The 22,417-nt window shown below is 40.8% G+C and overlaps 1 long non-coding RNA gene across 1 annotated transcript; it reads right to left on the bottom strand.

Annotated features, from left to right (window-relative positions):
* Positions 1–1,537: 1,537 nt before the first annotated feature.
* LOC309800294 lies at positions 1,538–22,095 on the bottom strand. Its single transcript, XR_014293435.1, has 3 exons — positions 22,008–22,095; positions 20,309–20,463; positions 1,538–1,852 (listed from the first exon to the last, which is right to left on the bottom strand). It is a non-coding gene; the product is annotated as an uncharacterized lncRNA (long non-coding RNA).
* Between the last annotated feature and the right edge of the window lie 322 nt (positions 22,096–22,417).

Here is a 22,417-nt window from a genome sequence, read left to right as displayed (position 1 = left end):
TCCTGGGACGACGTGCAGGGCAAGAGCCTCCAGGGCGTGCAAGAACATTTTCTCAGGGGGAACCACCTTCTCTTGAAACAGCCTGTTCTGCTGAGTTGACAGGAGCGAGGAATGGGGACTTCTCAGTCCTGGGCCGGGTGCCAAAACCTGCTCGAAGGAGGAAGGCGCCGGCAGGCCTGTCAGGCTGTAGCCTCCCTGGGCCCTGCATGGGCCATACCAGCTCCTCTGCCTTCTCCGGGGACTGCAGAGAAGCTGCACGTGCTGGATTTTTTTGTTTTGAACTAACATTGAAGAAGCACTTACAAGGGGCCACGCTCTGTATTGATTTTTACGTACTTGAGTTTCTTTAATCCTCACAACGTTCTTTGAGGAATGTATGCTGATTGTTCTCAGTTAAGAATGAAAAAACTAAGGCCCAGAGAAGTTATGTCCCCTGCCCAAGGCTTCACAGCTGGTTCTGCAGGTGGGAGGGCAGGGATGCTTAAGTCCTGAATCTGTGGGTTGGGAGACTATTTAGACCTGGAGTATGGGTTCAAATCCTCAGCGGGGGTGGGGAGGAGGATACAGGCTTCTCTCTCCAGCTCTGGGGTCTTAGGTGAATTTCATCATGGTGCTGAGACTCTGTTTCCTCATCTGTAAAATGGGGGTAATGTTGCCCACCTCATAAGGCTATAATGAGGATCAACAGAAGTGTCTTTTGTTTGTAAAGTGTCTCACAGAGAGTGCCCAGCCCAGGGAAGATGCTCCATAGATGTCCCCTTTCCCTTTTCTTTTTCTCTTCTTTTCTTTTTTTGGGGGGGTGGGGGAGGGGGAGAAGCTTTGTCTTGAAGCTGCAGAAAGGTCCAAGAAAAGGTCAGAAAATTAGGGCAAGAGCACTGGACTCTGAATCAGACCGACCAGGAATCGAATGCTGCTTCTGATACCTATTAGCTATTTGATTTTAAATGTCATTTTTCCTTGCCGGGGCCTCAGTTTCCCCAGCTGTAAAATATAGGAAGATCAGTTTAGCCCAAGATGGCAATCAAGCCTCCACAACCCCTTGTACCGCCATGCAGCTACCACTAGTTGATCACATCTTTGTGTCCACTGAGCCAAGGTAATACGGTTTTATTCTCAAGTGGTATGAACTGCCTATAGTCTGGCTATAATTCTACTAGTAGGCAATTATGCATGGATTACATTACCATGTTTCCAGAAGGCACTTGCTGAAGTGCAAAGCCCTCTGATGAAGATAACACATTAATCTTGGCATATATTTGCATCACTAAGGACAATGTCTTATGGGGCTCTAGAAAGCACAGGTCCGTTTGTTGTTGTAGCTGTATGTTTTAGATTTTGTTCTGTTTTAAGTAGTGTAGAGTACAAACAAGTAAGCCTGGGACAGAGGGTTCATAAAGGTGGAGGAAGATAGGTAATGGAGCAGTTATTGGGAGGTCAATCACCATTGACCGCAATATACAGAGGAGAAAACGTGGAAACACGATCCAGCTCAGTAACTTGCCTGCGGTCACAGCTAGTAAATGGCAGAGCTGGCAACCCTGCCATGAATGCAAAATCCATTTATTTAGTCTGAAAATGATTACTGGCTGCCTCCTCTGCACAAGGCACCGCTTTCAGTGTGAGAACTCAGTAGTGAATAAAATTGTCCAAATGCCTTGCCCTCAGGGAGCTTACAGTCCAGGGTCACATTTACTGGCATCCATTATATGCCTTGTACTTCACCAGCACTGGAGGCAAAGAAGCCCAGGTTTGATGGCTCATCTGTACAGGAGCATACGTTTGAATCTTAGCTCCGTGGCTTCTTATTAGGTGAGGGAAGCCATTCCATCACTTTTCTTCTCTGTTTCTGCATCTGAAACATGAAGATAATAAAAGCTATTTCCAAGGGGTTCTATGAGGTTTAAAAGAAAGAATATTTATAAAGCATGCAACACTAAAAATTTTATTTACTCAATGAATTATAGTTAGTATTATTAATTCTGAATCCTCTTAACAACTCTGTGAAGTTGGTACAGTTTTCACCATTTTACACAGGAGGAAGTAAAATCTCGGAGAGTTCAAATCTCAGAGAGGTTAGGTTACTTACCCAGATCACACAGCTAACGAGTGGTAGAACTGAGGTTCAAATCCAGGGCTACTTGACTTCATTACTCAAATATGATGCTGTGGCCACATGTTTCCCAAACTCACAATTGGACTAGCTGCAGTGCAACAGAAAACTGTGTTCCTCTTTGGCATCTTATGCAACAAACCATATGGACCCTCAAGCTCTTACATAACAGGCCCAGTGCTAACGAGAGGAAGTTTAACAACAACACAAAAAACAGATCGCATTCACAACAGACCACCATATGTTCTCCCGTTCCCTGACAGCAGCCGTCCCAACGCCTACGCGGGCGCCCACAGAAATCTTCTCGAGGAAAACAGTTTTATTCTCAAGTGACTCAAATGATGGATGCCTTTACAAAAAGAAGGGAGGGAAAAAAAAGAATCTGAGCTTCTTCAAAAGAAAGAAATCTTGTTCACTCCTCGGGAAAGCCCAGAAACCTCAACCTCCTCTCCTTGGCCTTGGAACCTGCCGGCTTCTCCAGGGACAGTCTGACCTCTGTGACCTGGCAGTTGCTTCACTCAGACTGAGGGCCGCTATGATGATGCCTGGTTTCTGAGACTCCAAGTTAAATTGCCCGGGTGCTTTGAGTCATCCCCTTCACTTGGTCTTGAACTCCTTCACTGTCTTGTTGTGCTCTTGCTCCTTTCTAAAGTCTCAAGTTTGCTGCAGGTTTCTGGAAGTGGCCCCCTAGAACTGAACCCAATTCTAGAAGGGTGGTCTCACCTGTGGACACTGGGGAGCCACAGCTGGCTCCAGGCCAGATGCCATCTTCCTACTCTTTACCTTTTGCCTGGTCTCCTGCCTCTTTGCCTCCCTAGCATCCAGTTCCCTATCCTACAGCCAAAGCGATCCTGACGATATGTAAATGTGGCTATAAATCTGCCACTGTAAATTCCTTACAGCCCCAGTGGCGCTACATGCTCCCCACCCCACTTTGCGGTGCTCGGCCCATTCATCCCCCTTTCACTCCTTCCTCACCTTCCGAATCTCAGCTGCATGTGGCTATTGGACCCTTGAAATGTGGTTATTGAAACCGAGGAATTCAACTTTTAATTGTATTAGTTTTAATGAATTTAAAATAATGTTAGATTAATTCTCAGGTTGCAAAGAAATGCTCTTTCCCATATTTTCTTCCTCTATTTATGGATTCACTTATATTAGAATACATTTGGTATTTATCTTAATATGAGCTACAGATACACAAAAGTTGCCTATCCAAATGTCTACCTGTGACACTTTATATTTTCCAAAGAATGCCATATCGATATAGATCCCACCCCACATTCTCTTCTTACAATATGACGTTGACAGTCCTACATAGCGAAGTGGAACTGGGTGGATTTTTGTAACTGACCGAGAGAATATGATGCTCATGACAGCATGCGCCTTCTGAGACTAAGTCATAAAAGTTAGCATTGCATCTTGCACCTTGGAATCCTCTAATTCCTCACCCTGAGGGAAACAAGCCACCATGCTATGAGGACCCTTACATGAAGAGGAACTAAAGGTATCAGAAAATATCCAACACCAATTTGCCAGTCATGTGAGCCAGCCACCACAGAAGTGGATTCTCCAGCCCTGGTCAAGCCTTCAGATAATGACAGCCCCAGCTAATATCTGATTACAATTTCATAAGACATCCCATGTCAGACTTCCCCAGCTGAGCCTTTTCAGACATCCTGACCCTCAGAATCTATGAACACTATAAACGTCATAGTTTTAGGTCACTAAGTTTTGGGGCAGTTTGTTATGCAGTCATAATAACTCTAGTCATTTTTTTCCAACATCATTTATTGAATAATTTATCTTTTCCCTACAGATACGAGACATCACTTTCATCGTGAATTAAATCCTCATAGAGTACAGGCCTACTGTTAGTCTTACTTTGTTCTATTGGACCATATCAATTAAAAAAAGGATACCAAGTTGTTTAAGTCATTGATGTTTTATTATATGTGTTACTATATAGTAAAGGTAGCCACCCTCCAATACTGATATTCTGTTTCCTAGTTTGCCTGGATATTATCATTTATTTGTTCACAGGAGTTTTAGAACCAGCTCGTCTAGTTTATTAAAAAAAAAGGACATGCTGCATTTTTATTGAGCTTGTGATGAACTTACAAAATAGCATAAGGAAAATTGATATATTTATGATAGTGCAGCTTCTTGTATAAAAATACAATGTACTTTCTCATTTAAGTTTTGTTTTGTGATGTTCAGGAATGTTTTAAAGTTGTCTTCATATTTAGCTGCATATTTCTTATAAAGTCTACACTTTTATATTTTGGCTAATGATATAAATGGATTTTTTTCTGTTATGCTTACTATTCTAATTGTGATTTGCATATGTGAAGACTATTGATTTCTGTACATTAATTTTGTATGCCACTTCCTTACTGAATGATCTATTTATTTATGGTGGCTTTTAGTTGATTCTCTGTATTACCAGGTATACGACTATATTGTATGCAAACTGAGACAGTTTAATCTTCTTTTCTAATATTTATGCCTCCAATTATGTATTAATATTTTTGCCTCTAGTATAGTGTAGTGGTAATAGTGGGCATTCTTAGGAGACCACTTCTAAAGAGTACATCTAGCCATGTGGGGCTCTTGGACTCCTGACATGTGGCTATTGAGACTGAGGAATTTTATTAGTCTTAATTAATTTAAATTTAAATAGCTACCTGTGGGTAGTAATTATCATATTGGACAATACAGGATGAGAATTTCTTCATTTAGTATAATGCTAGCTTTTGGATTGAGACACATGTGGAATATTCAAAAGTCCTTATTTCACTGGTTTTTTAAAAATTAAAAAAACAGCTGTTGAATGTTGTGAAATGCTTCTTCAGTATCTATGGAGATGATTATGTTGTTTTTCTTCTTATATCTACTAATATCATGAATCATACTGAACCGTCCTTGCTTTGGATTAAGCCCAACTTGGTTATGATGTATTATTCTTTTAATTGATTGCTTCATCCTGTTTGTTAATATTTCATTTAGGATTTTTGAATCAATGGTAGCCACCTCTTGTGTAATCTTTGTTAGATTTTGATAGCAGTGAATTCTCACTTCTTAAAAAAAAAAAGAAAGAAAACTTGAAAGTTTTTATTTTATGACCTGACAGTTTAAATACAACTGTCATTATTTGCTTTAAGGGCTTTGTAGGATCTTCTGGTGAAATTCTTTAGGCGTGAAATTTGGGAAAGGGAGTACAACATTGACTAGTTTCTCTATTTCTTCTATACAGATCAATCTGTTTAGATTTTCTATATCTTCTAGGCTCAGTTTTGGTATACTGCATTTTCCTCAAAAATTGTTTCATCCAGATTTTTAGAAAAAAATGTTTGCAAAGGAGAATCATATATTTATTTTAATTTATTGTTTCTTGATTGTACTCTCATGTTTCTATAATTTTTAGTAATTGCCCTTTCTCCACACCCCTCTTCCCCAAAGCTTTTTCAGTGATTAGGTGACCTAGTGTTTCATCTATTGTGTTGTATTAGCTTTTAAAAAAGAATCAGTCTATTTATTTATTCATTCATTCATTCATTCACTCATTCTGATCTGTTTTCTAACATTAAATTTTTTAATTTATTAACTTATTCCTTCTGCTTTCCAACAATTTGGCTATTTTTTTTCTAACCTTTTGACATACCTTTGGTCCATCAGTTCCTGTACTTTTTTTAAAAAAAAGATTTATTATTTATTTCTTTTATTTATTTTTGGTTGTGTCGTGTCTTAGTTGAGGCATGCAGGATTTTTGTTGAGGCAAGCAAGATCTTTCTTTGAGGTGCACGGGCTTCTCTCTAGTTGTGGTGTGTGGGTTTTCTCTTCTCTAGTTATGGCGCGCAGGCTCCAGAGCACGTGGGTCTGTAGTTTGTGGCACATGGGCTCTCTCTTTGAGGCATGTGGGCTCAGTAGTTGCGGCACACGGGCTTAGTTGGCCCGCAGCATATAGGATCTTAGTTCCCTGACCAGGGATCGAACCCGCTTCCCCTGCATTGTAAGGTGGATTCTTTACCACTGGACCACCAGGGAAGTCCCTCCTGTACTTTCTTTTTCTTTTTTTTTATTATTATTTTTGGCTGTGTTGGGTCTTTGCTGCTGCGTGCCAGCTTTCTCTAGTTGTGGCGAGCAGGGCCTACTCTTGGTTGCAGTGCGCGGGCTTCTCATTGCGGTGGCTTCTCTTGTTGCAGAGCATGGGCTCTAGGCGCACAGGCTTCAGTAGTTGTGGCATGCGGGCTCCATAGCTGTGGCTCATGGGCTCTAGAGCACAGGCTCAGTAGTTGTGGCATATGGGCTTAGTAGCTCCGCGACATGTGGGATCTTCCCAGACCAGGGCTTGAACCTGTGTCCTCTGCATTGGCAGGCGGATTCTTTTTTTTTTTAATTTAATTTTATTTATTTTTTTATATAGCGGGTTCTTATTAGTCATCCATTTTATACACATCAGTGTATACATGTAAATCCTAACCTTCCAATTAATCACACCACCACCCCCCACCCCCACCACTTTCCCCCCTTGGTGTCCATACGTTTGTTCTCTACATCTGTGTTTCTATTTTGTCGGCAGGCAGATTCTTAACCACTGCGCCGCCACCAGGGAAGCCCACCTCCTGTACTTTTCAATTGATACAAATATTGAGGTATAAATTTACCTCTGAAACTGCTTTTGTAGTATTCCATGGTTTTAATACATGATATTTTTATTAATGTTGCTTAAAACTCTGTCTGAATTAAAAGTTATTTAACTGAAATACATAAATCTCTAAATTTATTTTTAAATTTTATTTTAATTTCTATTTTTCTTGCTTTGTAAGAAGAGAATATAGCCATAAGTGTTTCTGCATTTTAGAATTTTTTAGTTTGGGCACCTATTATATGACAAATTTTGTGAGTATAAAATGGGATTTGTAAAACCATAAGATGTAGTCTCCACTTTCAGATTACACAGTTTGAAATACAGTTGGCCCTCCATATCCACAGATGCCACATCCACAGATACAACCAACCACAGATCAAAAATACGCAGGGGAAAAAAAAGAAACAAGAAATTTCCTAAAAGCAAAACTTGAATTTGCTGCACTCCAACAACTATTTAACACAGCATTTACCTTGTATTAAGTATTGTAAGTAACCTAGAGATAATTTAAAGTGTAAGGGAAAATGTGCATAGAGTATATGCACACAGTACACCATTTTATATAAGGAACTTGAGCATCTGCAGATTTTAGTGTCCGTGGGGGTCCTGGAACCAATTCCCTATAGATACTAAGCAACAACTATATATCAATTAGATTTGCTTTATATTGGTTGTTTAGATATTGATTATATTTATTTATTTATCCATCTGCTTGATCTATCAGAGTCTAAGAGGATAAATTACCTCTTTTTTTTTTTTAACATTTTTTTCCCCTACTACCACAGATTATGTGGTCAAGTTTCCCACATTTGGGGAAATCACGGGGGTCAGCACATCCGTAGTGCAATGCATAAGCCATGCCCTGGGAAAACCACCTTCATGATCATGGTATCTCCCCTGCCAGGTAAGTATATAAATTACCTTTTAATACCATGATCTTATTGTTGTTAATGTCTTCTTGCATCTCTTATAATTTCTGTTGTATGAATATTGCTGCTGTGTAATTTGGTTCACTGATTTTCAAAATTCTTATACCCTCATTGTGAATTGCACCCTTTACCATTATACAATATCTTCCTTGTTTGGCTTAGCATTTTTTTAAACCAGAATTCAATGTTTTCTCATATGAATGGGCAACCTCAGCTTTCTTTCAATTTGCATTTGCCTGTTACACATTTCCACCTTTTTAACCTCTCTGGGTAAATTTGAATTTTGCTTTGTGATTCAGTCTGACAGTGTTTTTGTGAGTTAATACCCATTTATACCCATTGATATAAGAGATATGTTTGGCTCTTATTTCTGTCATCTAGTTGTATGCTATATTCTCAACTTTACATACATTTTACTTTTAAAGTAATGGGTTTTTTGTACCAACTTTATTGAAGTATAATTTTCATATGATAAAGTGAATATCTTCAAAATATACACTTTGATAACTTTTGACATATATATGGATATATATATGTATACGTATATATGTATACAGCCATCGCCACAATCTAGATAGTGTACATGTTCATCATGCCCCAAATTTTTCTCAAGCCTTTTGCAATCTCTCCCTCCCATCCTAGTCCACTTCCCACTCGCACCCCCAGCAAACACAGATCTGCATTCTACCACTATGGATTTGTTTGCATTTTTTTAGATTTTTCTATCAATGGAATCATACAATATATATTCTTTTTTTGTCTGACTTGTATTCATACAGCATAATTTTAAGATTCATCCTTATTGCTGGATGTATAATCCTTCATTCCTTTCTATTGCTGAGTAGAATTGTATTGTATTGTATAAATATACCACAATTTGTTGATGCATTCTCCTGTTGATGAACATTTGTGTTATTCCCAGTTCTTAGCTATTACATATAAACCTGTGATAAACATTCATATGCATACTCATATTAATATTGTTTTAAAAATTCTCTGTCTAAATTAAAAGTTATTCTCTTAGGGCTTCCCTGGTGGCGCAGTGGTTGAGAGTCCGCCTGCCGATGCAGGGGACACGGGTTCGTGCCCCGATCCCGGAAGATCCCACATGCCGCGGAGCGGCTGGGCCCGCGAGCCATGGCCGCGGAGCCTGTGTGTCCGGAGCCTGTGCTCCGCAACGGGAGAGGCCACAGCAGTGAGAGGCCCGCGTACAGCAAAAAAAAAAAAAAAAAAAAAAAAAAAAAAAAAAAGTTATTCTCTTAGATAATACCTAGAAGTGGAATGACAAGAAAGGTGCATGTTTAACATCATAAGAAACTTCCAAGCTATTTTCAAAGCAGTTGTACCATTTTATAGTCCTACTATCAGTGCATGAGTGTTCTGGTTGTTCCACACCCTAGCCTACACTAGAAATGGTCAGTCTTTCTAACTGTACTTATTCTAATACACATGTAGTGGTATTTAATTATGGTCTGAATTTGCACTTCCCTAATGATGTTGAGCTTTTTGTGTATGCTTATTTGTCATCCATATTTCCTTTGGTGAAATGTCTGTTTAAGTCTTTTGGGTTGCTTTCTCATTACTGAGTTTTGAGAGTTATTTATATACAGTTAACCTTTGATCAACATCAGTTTGAACTGTGTGGGCCCACTTATATGTGTATTTTTTTTCAATAAACGTGTACTAAATGATCTGTGGTTGGTTGAATCCACGAATGTGGAACTGGATATGGAGGGCCGCTGAAAGTTATACATGGATTTTCAACCATGTGGAGGGTTGAAAATCCACACGGTTGTTCAAGGGTCAACTATAGTCTGTATACAAGCACTTTACAGATATAAGCTTTACACACATTATCTCCCAGTTGATGGCTTGTCTTTTCATTCTCTTAATAGTATCTTTCAAGAAAAATTAGGTTCTTAATTTTTGATGAAGTCCAATTTATCAATTTGCTCTTTTATGGATCATGGTTTTGATGTTGTATCTAAGAAAACTTTCTGACTCAAGGTCAAAAATTTTCTTCTCTGCTTTTTTTTAAGAAGTTTTATAGTTTGGGTTTTCACATTTATGTCTATGATCCATTCTGAGTTAACGTTTGTGCATGATGCAAGGTATAAATCAAAGTTCAATATTTTTGCAATTGGATATAGATTATCCAGTTGTCCTAGTACCATTTGTTGAAAAGACTATCCTTTCCCACTAAATTGCCTTTACACCTTTGTCAAAAATCAATTGTTCATATATGTATGGCTCTACTTATTGATTCTCTATTCTGTTCCATTGAATTATTTGTTTGCCTTTTCACCAATACCACACTATTCTGATACCTGCAGCTTTATAATACATTTTGAAATCAGGTAGTATAAGTCTCTAATTTTATTATTTTTCAAAGTTGTTTTGGTTATTCAATGTTCTTTATATTTCCATACTGATTTTAGAAATAGCTTGTCAATTGATACAAAAATGTCCACTGAGGTTGTGATTGAGATTGTGTTGAATCTATAGATTAACTTGGGTAGAACTAACATCTTAACAATATTAGGTCTCCGGTCTCATGAAGAAGGTGCATCTCTCCATTTACTTAAGTCTTCTGTTACTTCTCTCAGCAATGTTTTATAGTTTTTAATATACAGGTCTTGCACATCTCTTGTCAGATTTATCCCTGAGTATTTCACATTTTTGTAATGCTATTGGAAATATTATTTTCCACAACTTAAATTTCCAATTTTTCATTACTACTAAATAGAAATACAATTGATTTTTTTTTTTTTTCTTTTTGCTGTATGCGGGCCTCTCACTGTTGTGGCCTCTCCCGTTGCGGAGCACAGGCTCCGGACGCGCAGGCCCAGCGGCCATGGCTCACGGGCCCAGCCGCTCCGCGGCACATGGGATCCTCCCAGACCGGGGCACGAACCCGCATCCCCTGCATCGGCAGGCGGACTTCCAACCACTGCGCCACCAGGGAGGCCCAATACAATTGATTTTTAATATTAATCTTGTATCCTGTGACCTTGCTGAACCCATTAGTTCTAGTAGCTTTGTTCTAGATTCCATCAGATTTTCTGTAGACTATAATGTTGTCTAAGAATAAAGAGAATTTTATTTCTTCTTTTCTAATCTGGATTCCCTTTATTTTTTTCTTGCCTTATTGCACTGGATAGGAACTCCATTGCAATGTTGATAAAATGTGATGAGAGTTGATATCATTGTTTTTTCCCAGTGTTAGGGGGAAGCAGTCATTCTTTTACTATTAAGTAGGATGTTAGCTGTAGGTTTTTCATAGATACCATTTAACAGGTTGAGAAAGTTCCCTTCTATTCCTAGCTTGCTAGGAAGAGTTTTTATCAGGAATGGATATTTCATCTATTGAGATAAACATAATGTGTGTGGTTTTTTTTTTTACTTTGTTAATATGATAAATGTCATTGGCTTATTTTTTAATATTAAACCAACTTTTCATTCCTTGGATAAACTCCATTTGGTCATAAGTATTACTATTTTTATATATGTTCAATTCAATTTGCTAAAATTTTGTTTAAATTTTTGCCTCTATGTTCATGAGGAATATTGGCTGGTAGGTTTTTTTTTGTTGTTTTTTTTTTTTTTCTTTGTCCGGTTTTGGTATCAGTGTAATTCTGATACCACAGAATTAGTTCCTTTTAATTTTCTGGGAGAGTTTGTGTAGATTGTGTAAAATCTTCCTTAAATGTTTGGTAATATTCATCCAATGAAGCCAGTTGGGCCTAGAATTAGTTTCTAACTACAAATTCACTTTCTCTGACAGAGGGAAATTCAGGTTTATTTCTTAAGTGTGCTTTAGTAGTTTGTATTCTTCAAGGAATTTGTCCATTTCATCTAAGTTTTCAAATTTATTGGCATAGCATTGTTCATAATATTCCCTAGTAATCCTATTAATATCTGAAGTGATGTTGCCTTTCTTATTCTTGATATTTAAAATGTCTCTTCTTTTTTTTTCCTGATTAGTCCAACTAAAGTTTTATTGATTTATTGGCTTCCTTAAAGAACAAACTTCCATTGTCATTGATTATCTCCATTGCTTTCCTGTTTTCTAGTCCATATTTTCTGCTCTGACCTTTACGATTTCCTTTCTGCTGCTCATTTTGGGTTTGATGTGCTCTTTTGTTTCTAGTTTCTTAAGGTAGAAGCTGAAGTCATTGATTTGAGATCTTTCTTTTTTACTAATATAAGCATTTAGTGCTATAAATTTTCCTATAGGTACTGCTTTAGCAGCATTCTACAAGTTTTAATATGAAGTATTTTTATTTTCATTAAGTTCCAAATACTTTATAATTTCCTTTGATTTCGTCTTTGACCCATGAGTTACTGACAAATGCAAGAGTGCTAATCTTTTTGGAGGGTTCTTTCCCTGGTCTTGGATAACTTCCTCATGTGTGTGCTGACCAAAACCCTGTGCAGCTCTTCAAAGTCTTCTGTGAGTCTTTCCTCTCAGTACTCTGTCCTGTGAATTCTATCTGCCTTTGTCTCTCTGAACTCTCAGCTTCATCTCCTCAACTCAGGGAGTCTTCTAGGCTCTGCCTGGATTCCTTCCTTATGCCAAAAACTGAAAACTCTCTCAAGATAGTAAACTGGGGCAGTTGTAGGGCTCACCTTATTTGTTTCCTGTCTTTCAGAGATAACTGTTCTTCATTTCCAGACATCAAGAGTCTTGAAAAACATTGCTTAATATATTTTGTCTGGTCTTTTTGGTTGTTTCTGGGTGGGAGAGTAAATTCAGTCTGTCTTATCCATCTTGGCTGGAATCAGAAGGTAGTTAGCCTTTATTTACAATTATTTATGTATTTATGACATTCACTGTATAAATGGTTTTGATTTGTTATTTTTACGTATAGTTTTTCTGCTATTTAGGATGGTTTGTATTTCTGTTCTAGTGGTTACCATGTTAATTATATCTTTATGTAACACCTTTAGTTCTCTCTACTTTTTGGACAGTATCTATTAGTTCGTTACTCTTAGCAATGACACAATTAGTGTGCTTGTCTTCCTCTTCTTCTTCTTAACAAACCAATTTCAGTCAACAACATTATCTTTCTTAGTGTGCATGTTTGCATAGATACTTATGTAATTAAGCTTATATTTCAATTACTTGAATCTTCAGCTTTTTTCCCCTGTTCCTATTGTGTCTTTAGTATAATTTCTTAGTAGGATAATGAGGAAAATGTTGACTTAAGACATATTTGCATTGCAAGTCCCAAATGCCTCAGTTTAGGATAGAGAGACATGCATCTGAGCCCTGGCTCTCTTAATTACCAGCTCTATTGTGACCTTGGAGTAGATGTTTAACCTATTAAAGCCTCAATTTCCTAGTCTTTAGAATGGGATAATAAGATCTCTCTTTTAAAACTGTGATGAGACTTAAAAAATATAATACATGTGAAATGCTTAGAAAGCATCTAGAAAACATTAGACACTGTTATTATTAATACAAGTAAAAATCAACAAGCAAACATCAATATAGTACATACCACACACCAGGTTCTGGGATCTCTGCCTTACATTCCTTATTTCACTTAATCTTTACAATGAATCTGTGGCAAATTTATTGCCTTCATATTAGAGATGAGGGAGGGAGGCTACAGGAGGTTAAGAATATAACCAAAGTCATCCAGTACAGAAGTGACAATGGTGGGAATTAAAACCCAAATATTCTGATGCCAAGTTCAGAGCTCTCACCATTACCCCACAGTTGCCTTTATTATCCTGAACTCTGCCCTGCTAATGAAAGCACGCACACACGCGCGCGCACACACACACACACACGTGCATGTACTCACTTTATTCTGAGAACAAACTTGGCCTTACAGCTCAGTATGTAGACAGGATACACCTGGGAGAATATAATTTGCCTGTTTTTCCAAACACTAGGTTCAGAGTCTGGCTTGCGAACAAGGTACAGATGGAAATCTTCCTGGACTCAGACCAAGAAGAAGAGAAAGGGTGGGAAAGGCTTGCCCCATGGCCTGCAGTAGCACTGAGTAAACCCAACTTAGATTGATACTTGGAGATTAGCTGGAGGAATCATGCCTTTGAGTCCCACTGGCTGATCCAGCACTTCACAGATTTCTTCAGCATCCATGTCCTCTTGCACTTTTCACAGCAGTATTATAGCTGGGAAAGTGGAGGCTCAGAAATGTTAATGTCTTGCCCATGGCCACAGAGCTAATTGGCGATGGGGCCCAGATGTCCTAATCACCTGTCCAGTGCTTTTCTCATGATATATTTCTGGCTTCGTGGAAGGCATTTACCCTCTCATAGTTCTGATTGTACCCCACAGATGTGTAAGTCAATATTTAACTGGACATGTCCATGTCCTCAGCACTCTACTATGAGCTGCAAGAGATAAAAAGACATAAAAGTTGTCCTTGTTCTCAGTACTCATTCATTCATTTATTCACTCATTCATTCATTCTAGGAATTCATTAGATGTCAGGCCCTGTGAGGAGAGCCCAGTACTCCTCAAAGGGCTCATTGTGTAACGGAGGAGACAGATTCAGAAGCCGACTGCTCCGATTCAGGGGGAGAAGCTAAAATAAGAATATCTGGGGTGTGATGAGCATGCTGTTGACAGTACTCTACTTTGCCTGTGGGATCCAGGAAGGCATCCTTGAAAGGAGCTGAGCCCGGAAGGGTCCACAGGAGCTGAGGGAGTGGGATCCGACACCTGACACCCACAGAGGCAGAAGTGAGCCTGTGCATTCAGAGGACCACAAGTGCTTCGGCGTGGCTCAGGTTGGGGGAGGTGGGAGCAAAGCTGAGAGCGAGGCAGAGGTCCTGCAGGGTAGTTTTGACTCTCCCCTATAGACGAGGGAAAGACATTCTAAAATGAAAGCAGAAAAGCGGTGAGATGGTCAGATTTTTTTAAAATTGAGGTATAGTTGATTTACGATACATCTGTTTCAGGTGTACAACATAGTGATTCACAGTTTTTAAAGATTATACTCCATTTATAGTTATTATAAAATACTGGTTATATTCCCTCTGCTGTACAATATATCCTTGTATCTTATTTTGTACATAGCAGTTGGTACCTCTTAATTCCCCACTCCTAACTTGCCCTTCCCCTCTCCCCACTGATAACCACTAGTTTGTTCTCTGTATCTATGAGTCTGATTGGATTTGATTAGAAAGCTCACTGGTGCAGGTCGGAAGAATAGACTGATGGAGTGGGAACAATGAAGAGGTTGGTCAAGGTTAGGGCCCATGCTGGGCGGTGGCAGTGGGAATGGGGAGGATTTCTCTGGCTAACTAACTCCTACTCAGATTTTAAGGCTCAGCACAGACAGCAGCTCAATGGACCTTCAGTTCCATTAGAAGCTCCTCCTCTGGTGCCCGGAAACCCTTCTCCTGGGTCCATAAGCAGAGGCAGAGTTCGGTGGTGGTTAACAGCAATGGCTTTTTAGCTGGCTTTGAAGCTTTTTAAACCACTGTATTCTGCCTCAATGGCTGCCTAGCTGTGTGACCTTGAGCAAGTTGCTTATTTACTCTGTTGTCTAGGTTTCCTTATCTATAAAATAAAGATAATAATAGTACCTATCTCTTCGGGTTATTGTGATGATTAAATGATTTAATACATTTAAAGCACTTAGGACGGCGTCTAGCAGTGTTAAGGGTGCAATAAAAGTGGGCTTTTATTACCATCACACACATTCACTGTAGGGGAATTGTGTGTCTATGGGTGTATCTGACCAGTCTGGAAGCTCCTTGGGGAAAGGTATCCTCATGCCCAGCAGAGTCTGGGACAGAGCAGGCTGTCAGGGAATATCTGTTGAATGGAATGGAGATGATGGTGAAGACACATTCAAGAGCTAGTTAGGAGTTAAATCCTGCTTCCCTGAGGGACTGATAAGACATGAGGAAGAGGGTTAACAAGGAGAATAAAATCATTCCCAGGTTCTGAACAGGGACTGGAGGAGGATGATGGTGCCATGACTGAGACAGGGAGTTTGAGAGAAGGAGTTGGTTCAGAGGGTAAGTGGCTAATCTGACCAAGATCAAATCTATAGTAACTAGTGAAGCTGAGGTTGGAACCCAGGTCTGTTCCTATTCCATAGACAGTTTATGTAACCTGCACGTCTACACCTGGCATAGGACCTAATGCAGTGGGTATTTAGCAATATATAGCAGATGAGCTGGTTAGTGCTTGAATGAATGGATTTGTTTGGTAGTTGCCAGGGTATCAGGGTTACTTTTATTTTCATGGTAAACAGATGTCTGTAGAGGTAGGGGGAAAGAAAGAAAAAAAGAAAGAGAGAGAGAGAGAGAGGGAGGGAGGAAGGAAAGAAAGAAAGGAAAGAAAAGAAAAGAAAAAAGAGAAAGAAAAGAAAGTCACCATGAAAGATTAAAGAAGAAAGAACTAGTCAGCAATATTTCAAGTGAATAAACATGAGGCGCCATCTTCCTTCTTTTTCCCTTTTTCTGACATATCAGGACATTTTTTATGATCTCCAGCTTCTTAACCTACTCTTGCAAACTGCTAGGAAGGATGACTAAAACTACCCGCCAGGAAGTTTTGCAAAGCCCAAGCCAAAAAACAAAACAAACAGACAAACAAAGAAAATGTGCTATCAACGACTCTAGGAACATAGGAAAATGCCTGATAGCAAAGGAACCAGTCACACAGGCTTCTCTACGTACAATTCCTATGTCAATCACCACCTCCTCAGAAACAGGTTTCTTAGGTTAAGCTGCTTTGGGGACTGGCATATGGGTATTAGGAACGAATTGTCGGCTGTGTCCCTATTTGAAATTGATAAGCTCTCCTTCAGTGCAAGCTTGATGAGTAGGGTAGTAATAATTACAATAACTCTGCTATAAAATTATATAATAGTTAACTTATAATATTAATATATTAATATTATATAATTATATTAATGCCTATAATTTTTGAATGTTTACTACTTTCAGAAACTGGTGAGTGCTTTCCATATGCTATTTCATTTAAACCTCACCAAATCCTACAAGACACTGTTCTCCCCATCTGAGAGGGGGAAACTAAGCCTCAGAGAGATTAAGTAAGCTAGGCCTCAGAGAGGTTAAGTAACTTGACCAAAGTCACTCAGCAAGTAAGTGGGGAATCAGGATCTGAACCCCAGCTTGCCTGATTTGCTCATGATGCAAACCCTAACCCCTGCACCATTTTTCTCCTCGACTCTGAATTTGGGGCTGTGCATGGTTTAACTGTATCCATGTAATAAGCCTCGTTGAGGCAGGGAGCTCACATCTAACTCCAGGTATGAAAAGATAAGAGTGTCCCTGCTCAAAGGCTCTTTGTCAGTCCTAAAGAATTAGAGGGGTGTTGTGCAGGGATCAAGAGACATGGATTCAGAGAACTAGGTCCAGATATTGACTTTGCCACTTACTGGCCGTGAGCTTCTGTTGCATCGTTTAAATACTCTGGGCCTCTGTTAGTGTCTGAGTTTTCATGCGCCTTCTCCCCTCCCCCCAACACACAGACTCTTTGGAATATGGAATAAAAGGGTTTATCTAAATGATCTTTCAAAGCTTTTAGAAAACTGATTTTGTTTTATTTCAACATTTGTATCTTTTCTAATAAAAACTTTTCTAGCTAAAAAGTAATACATACTTACTAAAGAAAAAACATACCTGCTCAAGGAAAAGTACAAGAAAAAGTGATACACACTTGTTTAAGAAGGATATAGAAAAGTAGAAAGAAGTCGGATTCTTTTTAGTGCAAATGCGGTCACTACTCAAATTATGAATTTAAAGGACTCACCAAGAGGCTTGATACTTTTTAACATTTAACAACAACAATGAAAAATCATGTGCGGGCACTTCTTGTCATTTTCCTAAATATTTCTTGACTTTCCTTTGGAAGACTTTTGTATTTCATATCTACCTTTCAGTATTTAGGTATAAAGGCAAGTTCTTATGAAGCCTTTTTTATTCCTTTGATGACTGCAAATAAAGTAAACCCAAACAAAAACTTCTTGGGGAATATTTTTTTTTCCAAAATATTTCACTCCACAACCTCTTGCTAAGAGCCCACTGTGTCTGGGACTTACACAAGGAGACACACAGAATACAGCCTGGTGCTTGGTGAGGAGGCCCAAAGCCTGGTGGGAAAAAGAGTGAGTGAAGGTAAGTGCCCTGAGAGTGTGTAGGCAGAGCTATTAATCTGTCACAGAGGAAGGGACAAAGGCTGTGTCTGGAAGAGTGGACTGACATCCAACAGATGGCAGAGCCTTAGAAAAGCAACCACCTAGACAAGCTCTTGTTTGGTTATCTAGTGCTAGCGGGACATACAATTTATCTTCCACGCTAGGGTACTTGATAATAAAAGGAGAACTATTGATAATTATTTCAGGACCTTGGGTGAAAACCAGAACTTCCTGGGCAAACAAGATCAGACGGCCACCTGACTTCATGCTAACATTTTGTTATTGTGAAGAACTGGGCTCTGAATCTCCTTCTTTACACATTGGAACCTGTGATGAAAATGACATGTCCAAAGTGCCCCAGGGAAGCCTTCCCCACCCTGGCTAACTTCCTGAACAAGTTACAGAGGTTCCCCTAACAATGCTTTTCAGTCCTATTGTTGGACTTAAGCATAACACAGTGAATTGTTCCAATTTAGGAGCACATTCTTGAAACATCCTTAAATTAGCTTCGTAGTACTGTAACACAAGATTTTCCAAACCACATTGATATGCAGCCTTATGAGTTTGGGTTTTACCACAATGCTTTTGGTAATGCTTTTGGTTAGGGCACTCAATGCCCTAACTCTAAATGTTTCCCTTTGATGTTCCTTGATTTGTTTATTTATGTGTTTAGTTGCAATTCTAAAAAGGCAGCCAAGATTCTCTCTTTGCAGGGACTATTTGGAAAAGTCTTGGGAATTGAAGAGGAAATACAACATGTTTTAAAATGGGATTGGTGTCATCTAGATGTGACATTTGTTGGCATGCCATGGGCAAAAAGAATAGCATATACAAAGGCATGGAGGAGGGAACAAACATGGAGTATTTAGAGAACCGTATGGAATTCTCTAGCTGGAAATAGGATTGGGTGTACAATGGGGGAAGAAGTGAAAAGGGTGAATTGGGACTAGATAGTGAAGGGCCTTGAGTGCCACCCCATGGACTTTGGACTTCATCTTGTTGGCAATGATGAGTCTCTATAGCTATTCAAGCAGGATATTTATTTTTGGTAAAGGGACAAACCGAACAAAGCCAGGCAAAGTCAGTAATCCTGGAGCCAATTTCTCCTTTAAGGGCTTCCCTGGTGGTGCAGTGGATAAGAATCTGCCTGCCAAGGCAGGGGACACGGGTTCGATCCCTGGTCTGGGAAGATCCCACATGCCGCAGAGAAACAAAGCCCGTGCGCCACAACTACTGAGCCTCAGCTCTAGAGCCTGCGAGCCACAACTACTGAGCCCACGCGCCTAGAGCCCATGCTCCGCAACAAGAGAAGCCACTGCAATGAGAAGCCCGCGCACCGCAATGAAAGGTAGCAACCGCTCGCCGCAACTAGAGAAAGTCCGCATGCAGCGCAACGAAGACCCAACGCAGCCAAAAAAATTAAAATAAATAAATAAACTAGCCCTGCCTCCCCAGGGAACCATAAAAAAAAAAATTTCTCCTTTCAGTTTTGCAGTCCTGACTTGCTCCAAACTTTCCGTTTACATGTTCCCTGAAATACCACCCCCAAGGGAATGTATACCAACTGACTGGTGATTACAGACACAAATTTCTGATTCTTTGCATTCAACCAATCCCAGTCTAGGCTGTACTGAAATACATCCCTCAGCTCTATCCCCAGGTCAGACTCTGTGGATGAGAGGTCTGGGCCAGACCCAGAAAGGTGAGAACAGAGGCTTCTGTCTTCTGACCACTCCGTAGTAAACTGCTCCTGAAGACTTCCAGGGGGTGGGGTAGGGGGATTTATAATCTCCCTTCCCTTAACCCTGTACCTAAGCCATGACTGCCTTGAGTCTAGGTCCAAAGTCATGAAGCAAATGTAAAAATGGCAGCTTTAACCTCAGCTATTCAGGATGCCTAATAATGGACTGGCTTGAAAGATAATAGGTTCCTTGTCCTCACAGGTATTTGAACAGGCTCTAGGGAGGATTCTCACAGGCAGCAGGGAATTGGAATCTGACAAACAGGACTGTACTCCCTGTCCAACTACTTCCAACCTCTGAGCCTCTGTTTTCTCAGCTGTAACACAGGATCACAGTAATACCTCTTTATAGGGTTATTGAGAAAAATAAACAGGATAATGATGGCACACGGCCCAAGGCCCAGCACTAATATGTGCTCAGTGAAAGCTGGCCATAATCACGGTTAACACAATCACCTACCAGTGGTTGAGGTTTGTGCTTCCAGTGGTGAGCCAGTCATTTATTTCTGGGTATGACCTCTAACTTGGAACATTACCCCAGTAAAAGCCCTACAGGCAAAGAATTAATACCACTGAATATTACTTTGCAAAGACCATCCAGCTGTGGGAGCCAAACTTCTCTTTCAGTTGGAGAGAGTGAGGAAGAGACAGGCAGGCCCAAGTCCATACATTAAGTTACAGACAGATTCAGGACCAGGTCTTAGGTCCCTCGACACTTACCCCATGCTCAGTGACATTCTTCTTATGTTTCACTTTCTGTTAACAAGCAAAATTCAGGACCTCAGCAATCCCGTCTTCATTCAATGGACATCTGTCACTCAAGAGATTCGCAGTGGTATATTTAGATCTACACAGATCTAGGTGTTCGTTCAATCCTACAGCAAGGCCATGAGGCTGATCTTAGTGTTAATTTCCATTTTATGATAAGAGAAGTGAGGCAGAGAGAACTGAAGTTACTTATTCAAGCCCTACAGCCAGCAAGTGGTAAAGCCAAGATTTGAGCCAGGGTTTAAGCCTGGGCAGTTGGGTTTCTAAGCCTGTACTTAATTACAACACCATACTGACCCTCCCAAGGTGAAAAAAGTGTACAGTGTCTGCCTCAGAGAAGCACACTCCCTGGAGAAGAGACACAGTCCAGAAGGGTGTGCAGTCACTTGCTACAGGCACCAGGAGAACAAAAGAGGGAGGGTTTGTTCTACAAGGGGAAGAGGGAGAGAATTAGGAAAGCTGCCTGGAGGAAGTGACCTTTATCCACTTTCCAGAGCTCACTCCTTTTCCTCCACATTGGTGAGCCTGGGGGAAGAGAAGGCATTCCCTGTAGATGGAGGCACCTCTGCTGAGGCTGGCAGGTGTGGACTAGCTGGGGTCTAAGGGGCACCCAGAAGGAGGGAGGCCAGGACCCCAGGTACTAACTCAGTGTATGACGTGGGCAAGTTACTTAACCTCCAGGAGCCTCAACTCTCCCACCTGTATAACACTTGCTTTGTGAAGCTGTTTGAATATTACGTGAGGTCATGTGTATATACTTTCCAGCCCAGAGTTATTCCTCTTTCTTTATTTACATCTCATAAAACTATTTCCCTCGGTAAAAACTTTTAATTGAGCCTATTTTTTTACACCTATGCTCACAGTCGCATTAGTAATAATCCTGAGTGTCATTATTAGTCATTGGTAATAACAATATAATAATAATGTTAATTGACGTTGATTGCGGGCACTAAATACTTAATATGTGTAATCTCTATCTAATCTACTCCTCAGAACATATCTTAGAGATAGCTATAACTATCCCCATTTTATAGATGAGGACAGCAAGGCTCAGAGAGATGAAGAAATTTACACAAAGGTCACCGGCTAGGAAGTGGCAGAAGTGGTACTCAGACCCAGGTCTGTCTGTCCAGAAGAATGTCTGACAGAGAATGCCCTGGGTTTGAGTTCATGTTGGTCTTGGCAATGTCCCTCAGCCTCTTTCTCAGAAAGAAAACAAACATTCTAAGCATTTTGCTAACACTGTGTAACACCAACGCCCTAGACAGGGAGGGACAAGCCAGGCTGAAGCAGGAAGATGTCTCCATATTTGGAGGGTGGGCCTGGGGCGGCCGCCTAGTCTCCCAGCCTGGTTGTCCTGGCCAGAGCCTGACTGGACCTGGAACCTTGAGCCAAGGTGGCTCTGGGCAGCCGGGGGTGCCCAGCCCGCCCGCAGGGACTGTCACCCACCAGGGAGGCCGCGCGCTGGTAACCCAGCTCGTTCCCACGCGGGTGGCTCCCAGGCAGCAGGGAGTTAATCTGCTATCTGTTGGGAAGGCTTCCAGAACCCTCCTCCCAGCCTCCCAGTTTGCTCAGGGCCGGGCTCTTCAGAAACTGAAACCAGCAGGACGCCAGGCCCCGCCAACGCTCGTGGGATCCTGCCCGGGCTTACCTTCTATGGGGAGGCCCGGGAGGACTGTGGGCGGAGCGGAGTGTGCAGCCTGCGCAGGGCCGGCGACGTGGCGGCCCGGCTCCCTCCCTCCTCCCAAGAGTCACCCCCGCCCCTGCTCCGGGGACCTGCTGCGCCCCGGGAAGCACGTGGGCCCACCGGCCCCGCCCCCGGGGTGGCTGGAATCCCGGCCCGTCTCTCACCACCTCTGAGACGCTGAGTACGCCACTAAACCTCTGAGTTTCGGTTTCTTTCACTGTAAAAGGGGGATAAATAATGCTTAGCCTCTGGAACCAGTAGCATCTATCCAGTGCCTCTGATCCAAAAGAAAAGCTCCATATATGGTGACTGTATCGGCATCTTTGTCATAAGCATTGCTGTTCTCAGGACGGGTTGGGCAGCCTGCCTTGTGA

Source organism: Mesoplodon mirus (genome assembly GCF_964341445.2).
Source record: "Mesoplodon mirus genome assembly, chromosome: 3".
NCBI lineage: Eukaryota > Metazoa > Chordata > Mammalia > Artiodactyla > Ziphiidae > Mesoplodon > Mesoplodon mirus.
This window is presented reverse-complemented; position numbering and strand designations above follow the sequence as displayed.